Below are 6,654 nucleotides of genomic sequence, written 5' to 3'. Positions count from 1 at the left end.
ACATTCTTCGAGTGCATTTAGTACTGCATCATGCTGAACATTATCGAATGCGCCCTTTATGTCGAGGAAAAGAGCAGCAGTCAACCTGTGACGGCGTTTTTCATGTTCTACCGTTGACACGAGATCAATTACACTGTCGATGGCAGACCGGCCTTTGCGGAAACCCGTCATTGTGGAAGGGTATAGCCCATGTTTTTCAAGGAACCATTCTAGACGGGTTAGCACCATACGCTCCATCGTCTTGCCAATACAACTTGCCAGAGCTACTGGTCTGTAGGATGTTAATGTGAGTGGCGATTTCCCTGGTTTGAGCAAGGCCACAATGCGGCTTCTTTTCCACTGCTGTGGTACAGTGGCAGAGGCCCAAGAGTGGTTGAACAATGTTAAGAGGGCTTCCATTACCTGTGGGCCTAGATGACGAAGCGCATTGTATGTTATTCCATCAGGTCCTGGGGATGAAGGATGCGTGCAAGCAGAAAGAGCTGCTTTCAGTTCTTGAATTGTGAAGGGGATGTCCAGTCGATCGTCCATCGTGGGGGGAGCACATCGATGCTGCCGAGGTAAAGAAGCGCTTCCGGCAATTCTCGAGCAGAAATCCTCCGCCACCTCTAGTTCTTGCCGTCTATCATGAAGTTCCAATGCACGGAAAGGGTGTTTCTGCTGGGGAAATGTCGGCAGTGCTCGAACAACGTGCCAGATTGTGGAGAGTGGTTTGCGGGGATCCAATCTGCTGCAAAATGACCGCCACCGTTGTTTGCCTAGGTTCTCCAAATAGCGCTGTATTTGCTTCTGGGCACGTCGAGAGGCCCGGAGATCCGAGACATCCTTTGTCCTCCGGTATTTTCTTTCTGCGCGCCGACGAATCGCCCGAAGCTGCGCGTAGATCACATCCACTGGTGCTGTGGAATTTGGCGCTGAGATATTGCGTGTTGCATCGTGCATGGCCAAAATAATACGCTGTTCCACATCTGTTGGATCAGCGAGTTTCCCACAGGTTTTTTCTAGAACAATGCGGAAAGCACTCCAGTCGGTGCAACGTATTTTGGCATTTGGAAGACGGTGAAACCACCGTAGCTGCACATACGTCGGTATGTGGTCACTTCCATAACTTTCAATATCAGCACACCACGTTGCGAACGATGACAGGCGCCTGGATACAAATGCAAGGTCCAGGCAGCTGCTGTAGGTAGTCCCGCGTAGAAATGTCGGCGTACCATCATTGAGCAAAACGAGACCTGCATTGTTCATGAACGTGGCGATATCCCGTCCTCGAACGTTCGTAACGGCGCTTCCCCAGCCGTGGTGATGCGCATTGAAATCTCCTACTATTATATGGGGTTCCGAAACGCTGTCAAGTAGCGATTGTAGTCGTAGGGCATCAAAACGACCCCTTGGTGGTATGTAGCCACCTATAATAGAGATTGTGCGCCCATTCAAAGTCACAGTGATTGCTACATACTCGTTGCTACTGCCCCCAGGAATTTGATGCCGAACGTAAGTGAGGTCACGACGGACGCATAGTAGTACCTTGCTCAAATGCCCAGCCGCTTCAGAGAGGAAACTTTCATAACCGGACAGTCGAAAAGGAGATGTGATATTAGGCTCACATATTACAAGCACCGGAAATCGGTATTTGAAGATCCTCTGCCTGAGATCTGCTAGGCGGCCTCGCAGACCTCGAGCATTCCATTGTAATACTGCCGATCGAGAGATTCTCTCCTGCAGTGAGGGTGCTGACGACGGTAGAGCCATAATTTTGACTGCTATTAAAGGGTGGCAAGCACCGGTTCAATAGCGTCTAAAATTTGGACAGCAGCCTTAGCAATTGGCGTGTCCACTCCAGCAATTATCAGCCGTAAGGTGCCTATCAGCTGTTTCAGCATCGCCCTGATGTGATCATCTGTTGTCGACACAGCCGGCGGACGCACAGGCGGACGTGTCACAGAGCTTACAGTACGCGATGGTAGAAGTGGCCACTCTGCGGGGTCCTCCTGGGGTGTTGTCAGTCTTGGCTCTTGCGGAGCTGGAGGCAGTGGCTGTTGCGCGGCAGAGCGGTCGCGGTCCTCCTGATGTGTTGACACGTCATTTACTGAGCTCAATTTCTTCTGCCGACTTCGTGTCCTCCTCCTGGAGCGACGTACTGCGATTGCTGCTTCTCGGTGAGTAGAATGGTCTCTCACCATTTTCTTCAAGATCTTCATCTCTGTTTTCACCTTCGGACATTCCCTAGATGTTGCCTCATGAGGACCTTTGCAGTTGGCACAAACTGGAGACTCAATCGTACATGTAGGTCCATCGTGCACGCCACCACAACGCGGACATGTTGTCGTGCTCGTACACGCAGCACTTACATGTCCAATCTTCTGGCATTTTCGGCACTGCACCGGTCGGGGCACATAAGGACGCACTGGGTGCCTCACAAAACCCACTTTCACATGCGATGGTAAAGTAGTACCCTCAAACACTAGTTTGACACACCGTGATTTGCCGAAACGATGGATGTCAGTTATGCGAACAGAACTTGATAGCAGTTGCACCAAGTCCATATCCGTGATCGCTATGTCCACGTCAGAAATCACACCAGCAGTAGTGTTAAGTCCATGAGCGAAGAACGAGCGGACTCGTATGTTGCCAAGGACAGACACGGTCTTCAACTTATCCAGGGTTGCCCGGCTAGAGACATCAACAGAGAGGATATTCCTTCTTGCGTTAATACGCACTTCTTTGACTTGGCCCGGAACCAGTCGTTCAAGAAGAAGAGTCAAAGTCTGCCTGTTGATGGAGTTGAGATTCTCTTCCTCAACAGGCATGTATGAAATTGTGTAAGTGAGAGATTGCTCACTTACATTGGCCTCGTTGGTTGTTTTCTTGCTCACACTGGATTGGTGAGGCATCTTCGCTGGCACAATGGACTTGTTAGCCCGCTTCGTACACACACTGGGCCCACACTCAGTCGGGGTTTTGGAAAGCTTCCTCTTCAGGCGCCGACTCACAATCTCGGTGTAGCCTCCGTCGAACTCCATGTCATCCGAGTCAGAGAAACTGGACGATCCCGGGAGCTCTGAGGGGAGATCCATACTGCATCCAGGCTGATCTGTGCAGTTCACACTGCTAGCCACAGAAGGCAGCAGAGGCGGCGGGTCATCCGCCATCGCCTGGGACGGCGAGGTTGCCTTGAAGGCTACAGAAGCACAAAGTATTTCAAAAAAACAGGAGCTCGATCAAGAGATGCTGCCGTTCGCAGCGCTCTTCTTCTTCTCCATTAAGATCGAATCTTGCGCTAAGCCGCCGTGGTGGCTCAGTGGCTATGGCACTCGGCTGCTGGCCCGAAAGACGCGGGTTCGATCCCGGCCGCGGCGGTCGAATTTCAATGGAGGCGAAATTCTAGAGGCCCGTGTACTGTGCGATGTCGGTGCACGTTAAAGAACCCCAGGAGGTCGAAATTTCTGGAGCCCTTCACTACGGCGTCCCTCATAGCCTGAGTCGCTTTGGGACGTTAAACTCCCATAAACCAGAATATTGCACTAACCACAGCTTATCACTTCACAGGATTTTAGTATTAGCGACAATCGAAGGGCATCATGCAGAAAAGCGCGCCGCATGGTCCCTGCTCGTTTATAGACGGGACATCATCTTTCAGCCGCATAATAGCGTGCGCACTCTAATCACCTTTCATATGCGGCCTTCACTGCGGCCCTATATGCGGCCCTTCAATGACCTGATCGGCAGCAGTGGCTTACTTGCGCGTGGCTCATACTTGCAGAAAACTTACTCGTCACGATGTAAAAGTTTGATATTCCTTCAACAGAAACTCAGCCTGTTACACATTGACGATCCTTTCCTAGCAAAGAACTTTGACGCTGTCCTGGACTATCTCAAATGCTCAGCACATACTTAACTGAGGGCCTTCTCAGTAGACATTAAGGACCTTTTCTATTCACTGCCTCAGTCGAGTTTGCTTTCTTGCGTGCAGGACTGTACTGGCAGGTTTGCCACTGTAATTTTTATGAATGAGACAGGAACGTCAAACAGTGGCTTTTGAGAACTTCTTAGTTTTTACCCCCGATAAACGTTACATTATCTCCTCCGGTTATCTTCAGAAGGAGAAGAATTTTTATTGGCTCATGCATCGTCTCTAGTTCTCAGTGACTTACTTTTAGCAGAAATTGACAGAGGCCTCTGTGCCCGCTAGACAGATTTTAAAATAACCCAGATTTTTAGGTATGTGGACTATTTCCTAATATTCCTTGGTTGCAGTTCTGACCCTTTTGAATTATTGGTAACTAACACACTAGCCTTTACCTTTGTACGTGCTGGCTTACCGTCGCTAGATATTACCCATGAGGGGCCTTCGGAAGATAGCATTAGATTTCTTGACATCAAACTTTTACGTCGTGAGGACAGGTTTTTTGTCAATATGAGCCACGTGCAAGTAAGCCACTGCTGCCGGTCAGGTCATGCTGTAGGAAAACACCGCAAAAAACATAGGACTAAGAAAGACAGACAGGATGTCTCACCAAGTTTCCCAACAATACATTTTTTGTTCAGGTCATCCAATTCTAAACTTGTAAGGAGAGGTATTGCAGGATTATGGCTGAGAAACGCTCTAAACAAGTCTTGTCCCGAGTTTATGGCTGCCAGCTTCAGTGAACAAATTCTGCGTCTCAAAGCCGCGGGGTTTCCTACACATATCCTGGTCAGTGTCACAGAAGTCCTTCTCAACCGCATCTGTTCAAAAGACACCATCACCTCACAACGTTCCCCTGAACAGCAGATTGCTGTGATCCCGTATATGCACAGCTTCTTCCACCGACTAAAAAAGATCGGACAACGGGCGGATCTAAAAGTTGTTTTTCTGCCCCTGCCAAGCTGCAAAATTTGTGCAGATTGACTAAACACGGTGGCGCAAATAACAAAGAGTGCAAATAGAAGCACTGAACCAAGTTCGTTGAATGTGCCAACTAGATCGGGTACAGCATTTCATTGTCGGGTGGGAAAAGCTACGTTGGCCAAAGTGGAGAACTACCGCCTCTAGGAACATTGTAACAACGTGTCTGAAAAGAGAGGTGGGTTTCTTGACGCGCACTGCAGGAAATGCAAACCTGATGACAACAGTGCCGATGAAGGTGGGGAATCAGATCAGGTTTGACGTGTCAGGCCCTCTACCAAGACTGCACTGCTATTTCCAAAAACAGATGTAAACTGACTTGCGAAATTATTGAACCCGAAATGATAGATAGCTTAGGTGGCTCTTGCGTATTGAAGCCATCGGTCGCCCTTACCCGTAAGGAACTTTCGTACCAACATCAGCGCCTGAATGTTCCTCTTGTCGCGCATTCGTGATGTTAGCCATGTTTCACCTATATATTCTGGGGCGGGGTTCGAAATAAATTGTTGTAAGTCGGCGCTCTTGTCTCGTAGTTTCTCCCCTTGTGTCCTCGTCCTGTGTGCGCTGTTAAATTCTCCTATGCAATACCAACATGCCCAAACTGTTGCGTTAGTGAACTTCGATTTCTTTACATGCGGCAAAGAACTTTGCGGCACATAGCCTGTATTTCAAGTCCGCATATAGGCCGATAAGTATGCGGCACCAAGAAGACTACCACTTGTCGCTTGGGAGTTACCCAGGATATGACTAAGAGTTGCAGGACAGGCAGCGATTATGATCTTGAAGGACATGAAGGAAGCCAAAATGCAAGCAAAGCTCATATGGCACCAGCGCATGAGACCGTAGAGGGGAACGAAGGCGCCCACGCCGCAGCCCGAGCACTGATACCCCGGGCACCCCAACTCCGGGCGCCCCAGCACACGGACGAGCACAACTACTGAAATACGTTGAGCACAAACTCCGAAATCCTACAACACTATAGGCTAGACAGAAGGGAACACGCGCTGCAGGACGAAGACTTAGGCAAGAAACAGCAAACAGCCTTGAGAAGAATAAAAATACATCTGCGAGACCAAAAGATTGCACGCAATCTACCCAGAAGGCTATGAACCACAGTGTGCACTGTGGCATAGAGAGAGACCTATACCACTTGGTTTGGCATGGGCCTGCCAAAACAACTCAGGAATGGAAAAAAGAAAAGAACAGACTATTGAGGGGTGGGAGAAAACGCTGTCCAGCTCATGCTCGAAAGTTTAGCAGGAGCTGACCGAAAGGGTTAGAGCGGCTGCAAGATGCAATGGACTCCCGGAATTGGGCAACCGGCCACCAGTTTTAGTTACAATTAAAAGGTTTTCATCATAATCACGAGAGGCCGCCGCGGTGGCTGAGTGGTTATGGCGCTCGGCTGCTGGCCCGAAAGACGGGGGCTCGATCCCGGCCGCGGCGGTCGAATTTCGATGGAGGCGAAATTTTAGAGGCCCGTGTACAGTGCGATATCAGTTCACGTTAAAGAACCCCAGGTGGTAGAAATTCCCGGAGCCCTTAACTACGGCGTCTCTCATAGCCTGAGTCGCTTTGGGACTTTAAACCCTTATAAACCATAAACCATCATAATCACGAGCAGGCAAACCTTCGCCTTCGCTCAGTATTGGAGCAGCTGCGCAGAACTGAGTTGAACGCCCCTTGGTAGAGAATGAATAGACAGGGACGTCCAACGTCCTACCTGACATCCGTGGAAGCGCTTGACGCATTTACTTTTAGTTCGT

The sequence above is a fragment of the Amblyomma americanum genome, chromosome 4 (genome assembly GCF_052857255.1).
Source record: "Amblyomma americanum isolate KBUSLIRL-KWMA chromosome 4, ASM5285725v1, whole genome shotgun sequence".
In the NCBI taxonomy this organism is placed as follows: domain Eukaryota; kingdom Metazoa; phylum Arthropoda; class Arachnida; order Ixodida; family Ixodidae; genus Amblyomma; species Amblyomma americanum.
Note: the sequence above shows the minus strand (reverse complement) of the source record.